Consider the following 19,778-nt stretch of genomic DNA (forward strand, 5'->3'; position numbering starts at 1 on the left):
TAATTCATCTGCACTTGTTTTATCGATACCTTTCATTATCTTAAACATCTCTATCATATCTCCTCGTAAAGCCCCGTCTCTTTCAGCCGCTCCTCATAGCTGAGTATAACTAGGCCCGAAATCAATCGAGTAAATCTAGTAAACTAGCTAGGCCCGGAATCTGTTCTCCTCAGATCGATCTTTTTTTTTTTTCTTATAAGCTGCAAATTATAACATAACTTACAATCTGATAATTCTTTAACTTAATTTTTTATACTTAGATTTTAAATCACAGGATATCAGAATTATCATGGAAGAATCTTACCTACACTCCATGAGAAAACCTTCCATCAAAAGCCTCTGTTGCGCTGGGTACATGTTTGAGCTTTCTCAAGGATAGGGACTGTTGTAAACATTTATTATGGAAATAACTATGCTGAAGGACCTTACATGTCGTGAGTGCACATTTACAACAGCGGTTTCTCAAAACCACAACAATATTATAATATCACTTGCAACTAAAACCATCATGATATTGTTGTGGGCCGGGAGTCAGTAGTGATAAACGACCACTAGGGGAGCAGTAGGGTCGTCTCCACCGAACACCCCGGAATTTAGGTCGTGACTCTCGGACAACTCCAAAAAGACACGGGTCATTTAAGGACCGTGGTCGCCAATATTTCAAAGGCGTGGGGTCGGGTTAATTGCCTAATTTCAATATACCTAAGTACCCATGTAGTCTAACTACCGGGGAAAACCACACTCTCGACGGACCTCGTCGAACCGGGTCGCTCTAGCGACCTCGGTCCGGTGTAACCGAGCGGAATTACCAAAGTCCGTCGGACCCAATGACAACTTATGGCACCGACGGCCTCTATTTCTCAAGCCTGCACCGTGCTGGGTAAATGGAAAAAAACAGGGGCAACAAACTGGAACATTTAACAAGAGGGTTTATTTAAAAGGAGGAAGACACAGAGCAGACTTAACCACAAATAGAATGCAATGTACAATGAGCAATCAACACTTAACAATTCTAGTTAAAGACGGGCCACACACAGACACACACACCCAAAAATAAATGGACCCCGTGGGTCCTTATTCAGCCCCTCAGCCCAGGAGGGAAAGGTGAGCTGGGGACCAGGGTCCTGTCGGTAACTGTCCGCCTCGTGCGGTTCAGCCCGCAACTGTACGTGTGGGACCCGTGGTCCGTGGGAGCTTGGATGGCGAGCAGCCGAGACTCCAGACTCGGCGACGAGGATACGGCACCCAACGTGGGCCGAAACGAGCAATGGCGACGAGCCCAGACATGAACCCTTCTCACTCGACCGACCGCGCAACCACCAAGACCAAGACTGCTTGAACCACAACCAAGACCGCTTGAACCACGACCAAGACCAGGCCACCAGACCGACTGCTCGCCACCCAAATTATTCCTGGGCGTTCTGGCTTCTCATTGGCTGGGGCACGCGTGCGATGCTCGCCCATGGCTCATTGGGTAGAGGAAACACTCCATGCCCTTTTTTGGAATGGGGCTCCGATCTGAGGTGATGGAAACCCCGCCCATGTCTGTGCTCGGCACGCATGCACGTGAGGAAGGCCGATGGTGGCAGGAGCGAGGGAGGATGTTGTTGTAGTTAATTCCAACTAAAAAATAACTCGCAGCGCACATAGGAAATTCCCATTAGACATAAGGGATGGGACCCTAGCTATAAACACATACTTATCAAAATAACTAAGCTTAGGGTCTGCTGTCTGTTTGTGTGCAAATGGCTTCCAAATCCGTAACAATATCATTGTACTAGTTTTTCAAACTCTTCCAATGGCACCCCCTCCCTTCCCCAGCTGTCACCCGGGGCGGACTGCACCCCCCTTAGTACCCAGTGTCGTCATGTTAAAACTTGATATGACGGTAGATCTGATGATGACGTCATGGCTGATATTTCTGCAGAGCCCATGTACCTCAAAATTTGCCACTACGCCGCTGTATATACACACACACAAACATTAAAAAAAATTGCCCAACAACCCTGGAGCTCACTTGGGCCTGAAGAATAGCAGCAAATCTTCAACTTGATCTGCACAAGAAGGCAACCATCAGTTTTGATTGAAATGCCATGTTATTCGAGGAATGACTAAAAAAATAATAATAATAATTATATAATATTTTGACCGCACAATGACCCATGTAAAATATGACTTGGGTGAGGGCTAAATAAAATTAAAAATTACCGCCATCAGAAAGGTTACTCACAATTTTCAATGGAATTCCTCCATTGGTTTTAGAAATGTTGATGGACCAATGTTTATCCAGCCCCAAAGCTGTTTATCTGGATTTGCATATTATAAAAAGGAGGGTAAATTTGTAGGGTGTAGAACAAAGTTCACAAATAATTTTTGTGAAAAGGCTACTATCAGTTTTGGAAAAGGGTTTAAAATATTCGTGTGTGTGTGTGTGTGGTGTGTGTGTGTGTGTGTGTGTGTGCGCGCGCGCAAGTGGGAATGAGTAAGTGAGTGTGTCTGTGCGTGTCAATTCTGGACCTGGACTGGTTAAGTCCATTGAAGGACAATGGCAGAACTGTCATACATGATATAATACCATATCCCAGGAGGTCACTGGTCTGTTGGCGCACAGCGCTTGTTTCGGCGGCTGCTGCGTGGAAGATGACTGCCATGTTCCCCACAGCTGGTTACAGCTAGAATTTGGAATTTGGCCATGGTGTCGGTGCACAATGGTCTACTCTTGCAAAAGACCGTGGGACCTTTAGCACACAACAGGGAAGGCTCGCAGCCAGGTCCCAAGCTTGGCATCCCATCTGATGGACAGCGCACTCATTTATGCAACTCCTTGCCTGGGTAGTACCAGAGCGACAATTTATAGTCAGGTGGGGGATCAAAACCAGGTGAGATCGTTCAAAAGTGAGTATGCGACCTTTGAACTATCCCATCAATCCCTGGGTGGAGAACTTACCATGACATAAGCTTCCATAGGCATATTTCTAAGTATGATAATAAACGAGCAAGTTAAGACAAGACATATAAAGCACTGAATGACATCGTCAAACAGCTTTCAGAACTACCACCATCACAATATACTGAACAGAGCAAAACATTAAAAAGCAAAAAATATAACCAATGAAATAATCTTTTACAGCAGTAAAACTTGGTGTGGATGGTGCGGTTCGCTCGACAAGCGTGGACGTGATGTGAACAACAGAATTTCTTTAAAAAAAAACAAAAAAACAATAATACAGCTCATTTGCCACGATTTCTAACCTTGCTGGAAGCATGCATGAATAAGTTGGCAGGAGGAGTCTGACCTTGATGCAAATGCGACACTAAAAATTATTTCTTGTGCAATGAAAGTTGGCTTCTCAACAATACTCCAGAGATACCTGGGTGGAAACAACATGGACAATATCAGGTGCAACAGGTGAGAGTGCAGAGGGTGCAGAACCTATTTTCGCACGAGTGTCGTTTCAATTTTACCAAGCCTCAACTATGACCTTCTCGACACGCAAGTGTAGCTTTATCCAGGGCAACGGTGCGCTCTTAAAGACCACGGCAGCATGAATATTGGTCTGCGGTTCATCGTCACCGGCCCAATAATGAAAACACAACCACTGGGGTTCACTCCTCAAAACAATGACGATTCTGAGCCAGCAGAACTTTCTCGCAAAGCCAATACAGCTTGTACATTGTGGTAAGTGGAAGGCAAAGAGTAACATGCAGATATATGGCCATTGACATAGTATCTACATTTGAGTCCAGATTTGCATATTATAAAAGGGAAGGTAAACAAATGGTTCTGCAGTGCCATAAATTCGACTCAAATAACACTTTCCAACTGTATCTTTACACTTGGCTCTTTAGCATGTATCTACAGGCAAGAGCATCAAGGTTCCAACTGATTATATCAAAAACTATTTACCCAGACTCCAGAGGAAGGATAGCCACAGGAAAAATGATGGAGGAATGTTGAGAGGGGTACGTCTGCGTAATCAGATTTGCTTATACGACGCATGAATAAAAAAAAAATCTTCACGCGGTGTGTATATTATTATATAAATTGATATTGTGGTTGATGTGGCTGGATACTGACTGCAAATCTCAGTGGGAAGGCGATAGGGGTCAGCTGAGGACGCACTCTACTTGCGATAATCCACAACAGATGGACCGTTCAGCGAACCCAACAGAGGCGCAATGCCCGAAAAGGGGATGTGTGAATTGCCTTGATGCACAGCTGGGAGCCCTGGTTCGGTCGACAATCAGGGGTTTCCGGTCGATATTCAAGAGGTTTCAGCTGTTCGGCCATGGAGCTACAGGTTCCATTCTTGTCCCGTTCCCAATCGCCCCGAAACAAGCATTCATCAGTCAAACATTTCCAAGATTATGGTTCATACTATGAAGATATAAGATCAGTGACATATGTTACCATACGTTCAGTATGTAACTGAAGAGATGCGTATGATGGCTACAACCCTGGAGAGTTTTAAACCGTTTTAAGATGCAAAATCATACGGACTTGGTAAGATTTTCAGTTTGCTCAAGATTATAATCTGGAACATTGTTTTGGACTATTTTCGCGAGTCAAACTAGTGTCTCGAGTGCTTGGATTTAACCCCCGCAAGAGGGCCTCCAACTTGAGTATTCGCAGCCCGAGTTAGCTCAGCAAGCAGAGACCCCCGTTTGGTAACCCAAGAAGCTGGATTATCTTGGCAAAACACGAGCTCCAGCTTTGGTAACATGAGGAGTTGGATTTCCGAAAACAATCAAAGCTGTTCTATCTGGTGACGAGTCCTCTGCTTCAACTATTATTGCAAAAATTTCCCCAAACCCCTCTTCATGAAGAAAACAAAAAAATCCCATTCTTCCATCATCCAAAATGAATGAAGAATAAGCAAATATATAAACCCCTTTTACAACAGAGAAAGGTTTTCCCGACTTCCCTGTAATTTCTTAGCTTCCCATCGGCATGGAGTGAGACAGTACACCTCATTGCTTCAAACGTATTAATCATTCATGGTTTTATTGCACAGACATGCGATAATCGAACACACCGCAAGGCCAAGGAATGAATAAAATACTCATCACACGTGCTGAGTTGAAGGTAACAACGCGGTGACGCAGCGCCATCGGATGGGTACAGAAGGAATAGAGGAAAGTTTTGAACGGAAGGCGAAAAAAGTCTGCAATTACAAAGGAAAGCAAGCAGGTCAGTTCTCTTGAAAAAATAATTCCCAAAATTTTAATCCTGTAACAGGCAAAAAAAAAAAAACAACCAGATGGTTGTAATATCCAAGAAGATCTTTACTGCTGAGAAACAATCACAAAATTCCGATATAATCCATTCCTCAAATCAATATAAAATCACTAATCAATCCTAAAATGGAACTCCCTTTTTGATGATGCTGCACTTTGTACGTTTTAATCATTCTAAGTGCTCTAACCAGTGATGTTGTCACTTCACATCAATACCAGCTAGGTAACCTATGCTGAGAACAAAGAACCTACGAACCGGATCGAGAGAGCTCCCTCGCCAACCCGCATTTGCAAGCGTGGCGAGCGTGCCGAAACCCCTCAACCTGATGTGTCACTTTCTGATAAATGGCCTTCAGTCCCCAGAAGCTCTTAAATTACTGATCAGGGGAATAGTCAAGATAAGGAGAGAGCAGCTAGATGCTAATAATATCTGCGTTTCACTTGACCCCCATTCGACACGAGACCTGTGTATGTGCGGTGGACACTGCTTTTAAGGTGATGAAACCCTGCCAACACTCAAAGAAACCTCAACAACATTAAATAAAATATATCAATGGACTTCACAAAAAGTGAAAAAGTTGTTCCAGTAAGAAAAAATTGGGTTGAATGCCCCCACGCAAGGAGCAAAGAAGAAGAAAGTGTTTGTGGAATTAGATTCTTAATAAAATTTGAGTCGTCTATAAGTCATGTGATTACAATAGTATGTCTGACAGCAATGCACGATTGGCGAAGAAATGTCATCTGAAAATCATTCAAGTCTAAGCCCAAACAACAATGAAGGAATTTCAAAGTAATAATGCAACAATATGCAGTCATTATAAGTGATTTTGATGCAAAAACAACCTAGAACGGCACTCGTTAGAGAACATACCTCCACCAAGCTGAACTGTTTACATTTTGGACCTCACTGATAGGTCGGATCTGAATCCAGACCTAAACTAAAATCGAATCCGCTTGTTCTCGTCACCTAACCAACCTGCCCACCAAAGTTTCGTCCGAATCCATCCACAACTTTTTGAAATATTTTGTTTGCAAACAGACAGACAGGGATGAAAACATAACCTCCATCCACCTTCATTATCGAAGGTGTAACAAGAGTACAATGACAAATCTGTCATCAATTTCACAAAAGGCAACAGAAACGAAAGAGGAAGCATATTGGTAGAAGTTGCTGTGAAAAATAATTTCTCCATGATGAACATCTTCTTTCAAACGAAAAGAACAAAGAAAAGGATTTGGATAAATCCAAATGGGGCAACAAAATGAGATGGAAGTGATTTTGGTCAACATCAGACTCGGTGACGTAACGGTTATAATATCTGCTCTGAGTCGGTCTGGGAGTGCAGAAGTTTCAACCCCGGCTGAGCATAGCAAAGCTTTTTAAAATAATACGTACTGCTTCCTTGTTTTCTGATAAAGCATTTATACAGGATTGAGCAATACAAGGACAAATAACCAAAGGTTGGCATCCATGGGGAGGAGGAAATTCTTCCTTTGGAAATGCCCCGCTGAGTGCAGTGAGAAAAGGCGGTGCCATTGCTGTGACGTAACTGGAACCCAGAGTGCTCAGGGAAGTGACGTCACTTCCCCAAGCTCAGTGGCTGTGTTTGTCTCATTTAATCATCCTGTATTGCGTCTCGCGTATTCGTCCGTATGATTCGAGCAATAGTTGGGTCTCTACTCAGTTGCGCATCACACCTCCGTTTCACCAGATTACACATTACATCATCGGTAATTGGAATGTGGAGTACAACTTCACAGATCTAATGTACATGGCAATTTTGTTGCCCTTCCACTACTTCTCGGTGGTGGGGCAACATCTCCATTTGCATTCGTAAGTGGACCATTGTCTTGGTCGACATAACAGGAGGGTAACATATGCATAGAAAACGACAGATCCTTTCTTGAGCAGTCCACATAGTGGTTCCGATGCACTGGCAAAGTCTGCTGAAAAATTGTCCAGCTGGTGAACCGTGCCGAGAAATGAGCGAAGATCTGTGATGATGGTAGGAATAGGGAAATCTGTGATTGCATTCAGATTATTAGGATCTGACGCAATGCCATTCCGTCCAACAACATAGCCGCAGAACTTCACCTGGGCTTGAGCAATCTGGAATCTCAGGATTCAATGTGATCACGTGCATGCGACAGCGCATCAAGAACTGTCGTACCTGCTGTACGTGTTCGGGGAAACATCAGGATGCCGTTGACCATTTTGACAGTGTTGTGCAGACCATCCAGGGCGATGTCACCATGGTAGCAATATTCGGCGCCACGAGCATTTAATCCTATGGGGGCCCGTAGGAATTTATATCTACCCCATGGTGTGATGAAGACTGTGGTGAGCTGGCTGGTTTCCTTGAGGGGGGTTTGCCAGGAAGCGTTGCATCGCATCAGCCATTCTGAAGAATCTGGAAGTGGAGACGCACGATATTGCTTCTGCTGGAATTGTCATAGGGTGTATGGGTCACTCGACATGATGGTTAAGATTATGGAAATCGACACACATCTGAATGTTCCTGTTAGCCTTGGGTGTGACGATGAAGGGATGGCACCACTCCGATGGTTCACTGCCCATCGGTGCAATCATGCCTTTTTTGCACATGCTATCCAACTCGGTTTTACCTGGTCTCTCCAGGTGAGTGGGATTGGCCATGTCCTTCGTAGCTGGAACGGCACCGAGTCGCTGCGGAGATTAATGATCATTGGTGTGCTGTTCATTGGTGGTAGGACCGTGGAATCCAACACATCGCTGAATTCAGTTACAAGACCTGGTTCCATAGCTCCAGTGATGGGTCAGTATCTGGGCTGATGTTCAGGACCTGTACCAATTGCATGGTTGTACCGGTTGTCTGCTTCTCACACAAACACCAATGTTGGTCTTGTAGGCGCTGATGAGCTCAACATGCCGTTTGCACACTGTTGCACAGTTATATTGTCTCTGACATTGACTCATCACATCTGTGAAGGATGGTGTGGATTATTTGCAGGCACTGCATCGAGGTACCATCTGCACCAGTAACTCACATCACCAGGTACATCGTCCAGATTATCCATGTTGATATCCAGCAGCTTCAGATGCATCGGACCAATAACCGTGACTTCCGCTCCAGTATCGGGCAGAAAAGTCACTTGTCCGAGGGGGGTCGTTATCAGAATCTGAGACGTCGATCTGAATATGTGGTGTGCTGTGCAGCGTTAACCTCAGTGGTAGCTGCTCTCAACACCATGTGACAAATGGCAAATTTGGACGTTGTTGTCCTGTTGTTCCTGGATTTACAGCACACGTTTCCAAAATGTCCAAAAATACCACATTTCTGATACTTTTTGCCTTTTGTAGGGCACTTGGTCATGTCAGAGTGTGGATTGCCAACACACCTGTTGCAATGATGGCTGTCATGTGTGGGTCGATATACCGGTCTTGCTGAATCGGGGTTCTGCTGTCTCGGTGACGGATTTCAGGTTAGGACCTTGAGTCCCAGAAACCATCACATCAGCTATTTTACCTGCTTCCTCTTGTCGGCGTGTAACAACTGTTGTTAAAGGTCGAATATGGCTTTGCAAGCAGTTTGGATCGGGAATCTCGATGAGAATGGGGATGATGAAATGGTGATCGAACGTCATCTTGTCAACGTCACAGTTCATTGCAATTTCCAGTAGTGCACATAGGAATGAGTCAAAAGTCTCACCTTCCTCCTGTTTGCACTCATAAAACTCCACCAGCTCATGAATCTGATGATGCTGTGCCCGCAAGTTTGCCTGAATGGCGATGATCACTTCATCAACAGTCATGTCACCAGTCAATTCCACTGTGTTCTTCAACACAGATCTCATTTGGATGCTCAAACAGTTTCTGAGGGTGGCGAGTTACTCGACCACTTCCATGTCCGTCAGGTGAATGAGGAGTGCGTTCTCATTCCATTTCTCCCTACAAAAGTTGAACTGTTTAACTGTCACAATGAAATGTTTTCGTTGAGCATGGGTGGATGAGGTATTGAGCTCTTAGACGATGGTCGAGGCGGTTGAGGACGTGAAAGCAATGCCTCATGCAACAGACATATCTCTTCATCATGGCGGTGCTGTTGTGCTGCTACCATGTCACTGAATGCCATCATTATTAACGCAACATCCGAGGGGCCACCAGCCTGCTCGGGGTTTGACATTGTAGGTTGCTCACCAGTTTACTTTGGCATCCTGGTCTATACTGTGCCACGATTGTTCACGAAAGAACAAAGCCGACTACACCATGTTATGTTCATGACTTGTGGCAAGACACATAAACTGGTAGTCATTTATTTCCACTCCATAGCACGGTACATACGGATGCATACTGAAAAAAAAGAGAAGAAATATCACAGCTTGACCTATTACGTCACAGAGTAACATGTGATCTGAACAATAGTTGGGTCTTTACTCAGTTCCACATCACACTGGTGGTGCCTTGTCAAGTCGGTCTCTGTTGTATGCTCTTCTGCCACCCTTTCCTTCACCACAAATGGCATCCCAGATGACTGCTCGTGAGAAGGTGAAATGCTTCATTTCTGTGTTTGCTTCCAAATATCGGGTGCCCAAACCCTCCCTCCCTCCACATACCCCACCTTCTCAAACTTAACTGTTCCTGGATACTGTCTTTGTCACCTGAAAATGGTGGAGCGGTTTCTGGCAAATCTTGACTCCAATTCTTCGACAGACTCAGATGGTATCAATGCATGTGTCCAAAAACCTGTTCTGCTGCTCTTGCTCATCCACTTTCTGCTATGTTCACTTGATCATTCTCTCTAGGTCAGTTTCCGTTTGCCTGGAAGTTAGCCAACGTCATTGCAATACACAAACATGGTGTAAAAACGGAAGCTCTTAACTGTAAGCCAATGAGCTTTCTTTGAATTATGTGCAAGGTCATGGAATCCATAATTGTGGTGCACATCAAATCCTTCATTTTCTCCAATGACCTGATCTCGTATCATCATTTCGGTTTCAGACAGAAACATTGTATCTTGGACATGCTGCTTCTACTCTCACACCAATGGATGGAAATCTCAGACATGAGATCATGGCCGTCTCTCTGGACATAAAGTATCTCGAGTATTTGGTGCAGTTTGGCACCCCACGTTGATCTCCAAATTCTCTGCTTGTGGCATCCAAGTCTACTTCTTCACATGGATCATTGACTTCCTCCATTCCCATAGTCAGGATGTAGCTCTTAACAGAATCTTCTCATCTCTTCTCCCTGTCAAGGATAGAGTGCTCCCAAGGCACTGCCTTGGGCCAAGTCTTGTTCCTCATGCTCATCAATGATCTTTCTGATCCCTGGGAAAATCATGCTTATCTCTTTGCTGATTATTCCACCCTCTGCTAAATAATTTATCATCCTTCAGACAGACAGACAGCAACTTCTTCCTTCACTGCAGACATTGATAGAATCACAAGCTCTTTAAACCCCGCCTAATCCCACACATTCACCCTGTCTCTCTGAAATGACCATCTGGCAAACACTCCTATCAACTTCTGAAACAAACTACTTGAAGAGGTGAAGTCACTCAAACATTTGAGTCTCTCAATCATCCATGATCTTTCTTGGACAGGCCAGATTTCCGAGATGGGTTCCAAAGACAGCCGCCGACTGGGCATCCTATGTCGTCGGGCAAGGTCTTTCCTTGGCCAATCTGAATTTTTGACAACTTTCAAGGCCTTAATCTGGAGCATGGTAGAGTAGTGCTTTACCCTTCGGGCTGGCACCCTGGCCTCACACCTTGTCCTTGTTGCTATGGAAAGCAAGGAGTTCAAAAATAATTGGGATTTCCCACAATAAAGCGGAGTGTCTCAGCCTGTTACTTTCACAAGGCAGGCAGGTCAGTGGCCTTGGTATTCTACCCCATACGTTGTTGGTCTTGCACCCTCTGTCCTCTCTTTGTTTTGTCCCTCCCATATTTATGCAGGGCACACATGGTCTGCCAATAACCCTCTTCTTGTTAAACTACCCAAATCCAGGCTCACTGCTCACCTCCAATTATTTGTTCGTCTTTTCTCCCGTCTGTGGAACCAACTTCCACAGTTTGTTCAATCCCATTCTTTCCTCCAAGGCTTCAAGACAGGTGTTCACCACTCCCTTAGGTCATCCCCCACCCATACTTGTGATCAAAAAGATAATCTTCCACTCCAAATGGTCCCATTTCCAAGCATTCTTTTTTTCAGGTTATTGTGATTTTTCCCCCTCTCCTTCACCTCTTTTTGTTTGTTAGTTATCGTTTGGTTTGTTCCTTTTATGTTTCATCCCTGCTTTCCCCTACCTCTTCTTGCTGTGTTTCATTCAGCTTGTGTGCATCTTGTTCACCCCCGTGTGTCCTTCTCTTCCTCCCCTTGATCTCACTCTCACTTCAACTCTGTTGTTGTTATTTCCCCCCTCTCCATTTTGCTCCCTTCCATTCAGCTTTAGCTCTTCCATGAGCCTTGATCATTTATGCAAAAAAAGGCACTTGCAGCTCAATGGTATACTGCTCTTTTCTTTGGGCTGGGACTCCAGCATCACATCTGTTTCTCCTGCAATCCTTGCATTCTAAACCTCTCAAGATTGTTGGCCTCTTCTACAATGAGGATGAAACACAAGGCCTGTGTTTCTCACAGCGCAGGTGATCGGTAGCCTCTCTGCTTTTTAACCACCTCAAATCCTCTTGCTTAGCCCCCTGTGCTCTCTCTCTCTCTCAGCTCTCCAGCCCTCGCCAACAACTTCAGCATGTATGCATTCTTGCAGTCACCCGCTCCTGATTAAACTCCCAAAATCCAGAGGTTGTGTGATCCCACTCTTCCCTCCTGAGCCTCAAACAGGCATTGCACTGCCATCTCATGTCATCCCCCATCCTTACCCAGAATATTTTTAACCCCAATTAAACCTTCCTCACCTAACCCCCTTACATGCATGTTACAGTGTTTCCTCACTTCCTTTTTCACTGCTTGTTCATTCCCTTGCTCATTATGTCCAAGAGTTCCCTACTCTCAGTTTGCACCCTCGATCACGTTACTCTTCCACGAGCCTCAGGCTTCTTGAGAAATAAAATAAATCTTTGCATCCAATGTTCCAAGAAGCAATGTACCTGCCTTTCTGTCCACTCTGAGATCGATTCTCAACCCAATTATATGTCAGACTAGTATTTCACAGAGAGGGTGTTGCATCAATGAGTGTGCCATCACTGAGTTGCATGTTTACTTGGCGACGGGTCTGAGAGCTTTAGCTGATGAACATTAAACATTCCATGTTGCACTTTTGATTTAAAGCAGGTGAGTTATCAGAGACAGCCTGACCAAAAAATCCAAATTCCTTCTTTGACCACACCTTCGGTCGAGCAATGCAGCCGCCTCCATTTAATGTTCTACAGATCTGGTGCACGACTGGGGATAGAAAGATGCTGCATTACCCGGATAATGAACTGCCAGTTGAGGCCTGCAATCCTCCACACATACCAACACAATTGAAGGCCATCAGCTACAGGGCAATACAAAAGCCATCAGGTTTGACATAGCTGGACACAAATCAAAATAGTTCAGCAAAAACACAACGAATTTTTTTTTTATCCGTTTAAGCCACTTACATTACATTAAATCTCACCTCACATTGTTTAGCTCGTACTATTTTAATTGTTGTTTATGATGATGATGAGTTGTTCTCTGCAGACAGATGACAGAAGTGAGTAGCTGTCTATGTGTTTCTTCGTCATTCTGGTGGGTGATCATTATTAATCTTCTCACTCATTTTTCTGATGATGTTGGATCGGTCAAGTGAGTCTTTTATGGTCTTTTTTTTTGCCAGTCTTTTATGAACTAGCAGGGCATGTCTAACGTTCAAGTAAAGGTGATTTGTTTTTGGGTATGAATTTGGTGTGGATGATAATTATTCTACTCTTCACAGAAGACATCATGAGATTTTTAATGTCCGACAGTTAATGTTAGCAGATGAGCTACACAGCATGATGTCCAAACGTCCAACTCCCAGGGGAGAGTACTCCATCAAGCTGTGGATGAAGGCCTTGTAGTTGGGCAGGAGTGAAGGCCAAGGAAGAAGTTTGTACGACGGGGGATGCCCAGTCGGCGGATAGCTTTTGAGGCCAACTTTGAAATGTGGTTTGCCACAGAAAGATCATGGCTGATCGTGAGACCCAGGAGTTCGAATGCCTGAACTTTGTCAGAAGGATTGTTCAGAAAGTAGATAGGAGGGTTTGCCTGAAGGTCCTTTTGGAGAGAGATAGTGAGAGTGTGAGATTTGTCAGGATTGAAAGCAATATTCCAAGTGTTTGACCAGCTTATGATTCAATCAAGGTCTGAAGAGCGGGAAGAGGGAAGAGGCTGCTGTCAACAAGAAATGCATTTCATTGAGTTTTCACTGCCAATCCCGAATCTGAATCTATAATTGAGAAAGAAACAGTTTTGAAATGAAAATTGTCAAAATAATTGTATTTAACATTGAGCAGTCACAAATTATTATTACTCTTGTTATTATTATTATTATTATTATTATTATTATCATCATTATTATTAACACTGAACAGAATTAATGGGTAAGATGGCATCACAATATCAATACACATGAGAACCTCGCCGATAGAGGGCGTAAATGCTCCACATTTTTCTCTTCCACCAGGTAAGGTTAAGAATGCAATAATTTCATATTTTAACCAGGTATTAACCTTGTTTTTGGGAAGGCAATGGAAAACTACCAAGTATAACTCTTGCCAAGGAAATGCTTCAGCAGCACCAGTGCTCTGTAACAGAGTAGGGTACATCACAATCACAAACAATCAACTTTCTTGACCAAAAGGAGTTTTCTATACTTGATAAAACAAAGGAATTATTTACATAACGTTTCAAAATTATGGATTGATGCCATAGATATGTAAAACAACCCAGCTGTTAGAACCTCGTTTGTGTTTTCAGAAATTATCTCAAACCAAGGTTTTGAAGCAATTTATAAAAACAAATTTCACATTTCTTGAGTCATTATGTGTCACTTCAGGCTATACTGAATGATGACAATGAAGAACCTTCCCAGCACAGCTTAGACTTTGAAAACTTAAATATAATGTCAAGATTTTAAATGACAACACTTTGATCAACCAAACAAAACCATATAAATCTATTCAGAAAATAGCCTATCAGAATTATGTTTAAGTCATAATATTACCATTATGACTCCTCAAACACAAATCTACTTGACTAAAGTCTTCTGAACAAAATTTTTGGAAAGAAATTCCAGCCAAAACATAAATTTAAGAGAACTATGTCAAAATCCCAACCCAACACGAACATGACAGAAGTGCACCCTGAACAAGAAACAAGACAATGCGTGCCAAATGAGCCAAAGACTATCAGAGGCCATCACAAAATTTGGGTGAACCGTGATTTATGTATATTCTGGAGCATAGACCTGGAACAATTAGATGCTTCCTTCGGATGTTTCTTTGAAGGATTCAGGAAATATTTTGAAGATAAGGATGCTGTAAAGTGTAAAGGATGTTCTCAAATGGCCATATTTTGCCAATCGATATTTTTACCATAATGGCCGATTGTTTGAGAGTAGCACAAGCAAACAAAATATAAAAAGTAAAAAAAAAAAATTTGAAAATGTCGACACCCCCATTGTTTTAGTAATTTGGCTGTGCGGAGTTAGAGCCTGGTGTTGGCTTAGTGGTTAGGGTGGCGGCTTGGGATCCCAGGGTCCTGAGTTCAAGCCCCGTTGGCTGCTGAATTAACACCAGGGGGTTGACTCAGCCTGTCATCCTTCCGAGGTCAGCGAAATGAGTACCAGTGTACTGGTCCCGGTGTATGCCCCGGTTAGAATAGGTGTACCATATCCCTGCGTGTCGTAAGAGGCGACCAGGGTTGGTGTCAGGAAGGGCATCCGGCCATAAAACATTGCCTCACAAAAAGCCAAACCCCTGCACAGCAGGGAAAAATGGCTGTAAAAACGGTCATTTTTGTGCGGAGTTAAAGGGCGAGCCCATATTTATGTACAACTAAAATGGTCACCTTTCTACCAGTCGGCCATCTTTGATCAGATCACAAAATAAAGTGAGGTGCTCGTGTATGCCATCATCTACTGTTCTTGTGCCAAGTTTGAGCAAAATTGGACAATGCGTGTCCGAGAAAAGTTTGGGGACACATTTAAGTAACAAAATGGCCGCCAGTCGGCCATCTTGGATCTGATCTTGAAAAGAAAATGGCATGCATTTGTAAGACATCCTTCGTTATCTACGTGCGAAGTTTAAACAATACCGGTAAATACATGTCAGAGAAATGGTTGAGAACGTGTTCAACATGGGGTGTTTTACAACTAAAATGGCTGCCAGTCCGCCATCTTGGATATAATCTTGAAACAAAATAACATGCATATGTAAGGCATCATTGTTTATCAGTGTGTCGAGTTTGAACAAGATCGGTAAATGCATGTCTGAGGAATGGTTGAGGACGTGTTCAACACCAGGTTTTTTTTGACAACTAAAATGGCCGCCAGTCGGCCATCTTTGATCACATCGAAAAACAAAATGATGTGCATATGTATACCATGCGTTGTGTTTGTGCCAAATGGGGATAAAATCGGTCCATACATTTCCGAGATATGGTTGTGCACCCTGGTTGAGACACGCATGCACGGATACGAAAATCAACACAGAAGCAGCTTTCCTGGGCCTTGTAGCTGGTTGCCAGCATTTATACCAAGCTGGTCCTTAGCTTCTTTTGCTGAAGTTCTAGCACGTGATCACAAACATCGTGATCGGGGTGGAAAATGGACTGTTGAATGCCAGCAAAAATCAACACTTCATTATTTAAATGATGCACAAAGATTTCGGGTTTTATGCTGGAAAAGAAGGGCAAAAGGAAAAAAGGGGTATGACTGACTAGGACCACAAAGGGAGTAGTAGAACGGGACAGAGGGGAGGAAACCGAGGGGAAATGGGAATGGGAATGGGAAAAGGCAGATGAGAGCATCAATATTTACACACAGGAAGCACAAGAGGACTTGAGTAACAAAGGGTCAAGGGAAGGGTTGACTAAAGGGTTTTTTTAGATCTTCGTGGAGGATCTCTAAGTCTTACTCACGTTGTTGTTCTTCATCTTCTTCTTCTTCTTGTGGACTGATTTGTTTCACAGCCGCCAGTTTTCATCGAAACTTCCTGAAACTTGGCATATATATGTAACAAGGACAAATGTGTCCAAGAGCAGCGTCCTTAAGGTTTTGTCGGCTAAAAAAAACAAACAAACAAAAAAACAACAACAACAACTTCCGATATTTTGTCACGCGCCTTGATTAAGCCAATAGCGAGACCCGTCATAGTGTATTTACGTATTTACGAAATAGTGTATTTACGAATTTACAATATATTAAATGGCATAATCTTTAAATAGTAACGTGAACTTTTCGAAACTTTAAAGCAAATGTCCGAATATATTGAAAAGTTCATGATAGACGCTCTGAAAAGGCACCGTCAATGTGAGGATGTGTACAGGTGTTTAGTATTTAAGGAGATCCGGATCTTGTATATAAAAGAGCCGAGTCCAAATATAAAGGTTTTTGAAGAAGAAGAAGAAGAAGAAAAGAAGAAGAAGAAGACCGAAATGCTTTCAGAGCAGAGTTCTCTCTCTCTCGCTGCACGAGACGCTAAAAATTCCCTGCGCAGACAGTAACCATCTCCGATTTTGAAAATTCCTCCTAGAAAAAAAGTTATGACGTCAAAATATCTCCGCTAATGGAAATCGCCTAAAAAATTATCTCCGAAACTCGGCAAGCTTTTTGAATTCTGTTTGCGGGAATCGAACAGGGCATTAGCAGAGATGAACTACCGCACATATGATACATCACTATGACGTCATATCAAATTTTATGACGTCATTCCTATTTTTTGTCATTTTTTGTTTGTTTGTTTCACAGCCGACAGTTTTCATCGAAACTTCCTGAAACTTGGCGTATATATGTAAAAATACCCTGCGCAGACAGTAACCATCTCCGATTTTGAAAATTCCTCCTAGAAAAAAAGTTATGACGTCAAAATATCTCCGCTAATGGAAATCGCCTAAAAAATTATCTCCGAAACTCGGCAAGCTTTTTGAATTCTGTTTGCGGGAATCGAACAGGGCATTAGCAGAGATGAACTACCGCACATATGATACATCACTATGACGTCATATCAAATTTTATGACGTCATTCCTATTTTTTGTCATTTTTTGTTTGTTTGTTTCACAGCCGACAGTTTTCATCGAAACTTCCTGAAACTTGGCGTATATATGTAAAAATACCCTGCACAGACAGTAACCATCTCCGATTTTGAAAATTCCTCCGAGAAAAAAAAGTTATGACGTCAAAATATCTCTGCTAATGGAAATCGCCTAAAAAATTATCTCCGAAACTAGGCAAGCTTTTTGAATTCTGTTTGTGGGAATCGAACAGGGCATTAGCAGAGATGAATTTAGCGCACATATGATACATCACTATGACGTCATATCAAATTTTATGACGTCATTCCTATTTTTTGTCATTTTTTGTTGGTTTGTTTCACAGCCTACAGTTTTCATCGAAACTTCCTGAAACTTGGCATATATATGTAAAAATACCCTGCGCAGACAGTAGCCATCTCCGATTTTGAAAATTCCTCCTAGAAAAAAAAGTTATGACGTCAAAATATCTCCGCTAATGGAAATCGCCGAAAACTAGGCAAGCTTTTTGAATTCTGTTTGCGGGAATCGAACAGGGCATGAGCAGAGATGAACTACCGCACATATGATACATCACTTTGACGTCATATTAATTTTTATGACGTCATTCCTATTTTTTGACATTTTTTTGTTTCACAACCCAGAGTTTTCATCGGATCTTCGTGAAACTTACCATGTATATGCAGAAAGCCCACGCGCAGGCAGTAACCATCTCCGATTTTGGAAATTCTTTCTGGAAAAGAAAGTTGACGTCATAATATCACTGCTAATGGCAATCGCCTATACCATTATCTCCGAAACTAGGCAAGCTGTTTGAATTTTGTTTGCGGGAATCAAGCCGGGCATTTGCACAGATAATTTATCGCAAACCTGATACATCACAATGACGTCATATTCGTTTATATGACGTCAATATTAAGAGGACGAGGATCTTAGCTCATTTGAACTTGTTGCATACATTGTCAAGGCTCACATGAGAGCTAACACACAACGAACAACAAGGGGGGGGGGGCAGGAGACAAGAGGAGTGGGAAAGGGAAGGACAAGTGTGGCTTCAGCACTCAAACCAAGCATTTCAACAAAACGGTTGTTAAGAAACAGCTAATTTAGCACACGATTGGCAACACATTAAACATACACCTCCCAGAGATGCCCGAAATGTCAAGCCACGGACGCTGACATCTCTGGATGTTTATAATCATTGCAATGTACCCAGTGATCCGTATCTATGAACAGCCATTCGATAATATGAGTGAGGAAAGTGAAAACAACAACTTTATCATTAGGAAATCGTTGTGGCCTGTTCCAAGTCAAGGCATGGTTGAGCAAGCCAAAAAACATGGCGGCTTAAGACCCCAGCGCGGTTTCCCAGGAAACGTCTTAAGACCCCAGAGAGCGAGGTGGCCGAGAATCGCCTGATCAAGAATATAATTAAATAAGGCCATTAATTAATTATCTTCAAAAGTGGTTTAATTAACCCAAACACCCAATTTTCACTCTCGCACTTCCTTGGAGTTTTCTTATAATGCATGCAAAGTTTCAGGATGCTAGGTTTTATGGTTTTGGAGTTATGGAGGAGACACACTGACACACACACACATGAAGCAACACGGTGATATTTTTTTATTTTTTGGGGATAAACTGTCGAGGCTTGGATGAGAGCGAACACACAGAACGTACACCAAGGGGAGCTGGAGACAAGAGGGGAGAGAGGGAAGGAAAAAAACCACAGTGAGGAAAAGAGAAATGAGGAGATCTGTGGAAGGGAGAGGGATGGGGTGGGGTACACAGGGAAAACAAGATGGACCCTACAGGCACTTTCAGGAAGAAAAGCAGAAGATCGTGGTTTTGGATGGGGAAAGATAAGAGGCGGTGGTGAACAGCTGTTTTGAAGACCTGGAGGGAAGAGTGGGATTGAAGAGAGTTTGGTAGTTTGCTCCAAAGGCGGGGAAAAAGAGGAATGAAAGAGTGAAGGTGAATAGTGATTCTTGATTTTGGTAGTTTTACCAGAAGGGGTTCCTGGGGGACCTTGAGCACCCTGTGGAAATATGTGGGGGGGGGGGACATATCTCAGGCAGAGCAGGGTGGGCCACGCCAGAGAGGAGACAGTAGTCGACAGATAGACTACCAACCTGCCTGTGGTGAGAGAGTGAGAGACCCAAAGACTTGGCTTCATTGTGGGAGATACCATTGATTCTAAATACCTTGGTTTCCACAGCGTGAAGCCGAGAAAGGTGAGAGGCAGGAGCACCAGTTCAGAGGGGAGAGCAGGACGACATCAGGCTGCAGATGAAAGCTTTGTAAGTGGTCAGGAGCTCAGCTGTGCTCAAGAAGGACCGCGCGA

The 19,778-nt window shown here is 43.2% G+C and overlaps 1 long non-coding RNA gene across 1 annotated transcript; it reads right to left on the bottom strand.

Moving 5' to 3' along the window:
- Positions 1-938: 938 nt before the first annotated feature.
- Positions 939-13,988, bottom strand: LOC147032946 (uncharacterized). Its single transcript, XR_015052197.1, has 3 exons — positions 13,914-13,988; positions 2,018-5,165; positions 939-1,623 (listed from the first exon to the last, which is right to left on the bottom strand). It is a non-coding gene; the product is annotated as an uncharacterized LOC147032946 (long non-coding RNA).
- Between the last annotated feature and the right edge of the window lie 5,790 nt (positions 13,989-19,778).

This window comes from Eptatretus burgeri, chromosome 2, assembly GCF_056783735.1.
Source record: "Eptatretus burgeri isolate ZD-2024b chromosome 2, Ebu_testis_v1, whole genome shotgun sequence".
In the NCBI taxonomy this organism is placed as follows: Eukaryota; Metazoa; Chordata; class Myxini; order Myxiniformes; family Myxinidae; genus Eptatretus; species Eptatretus burgeri.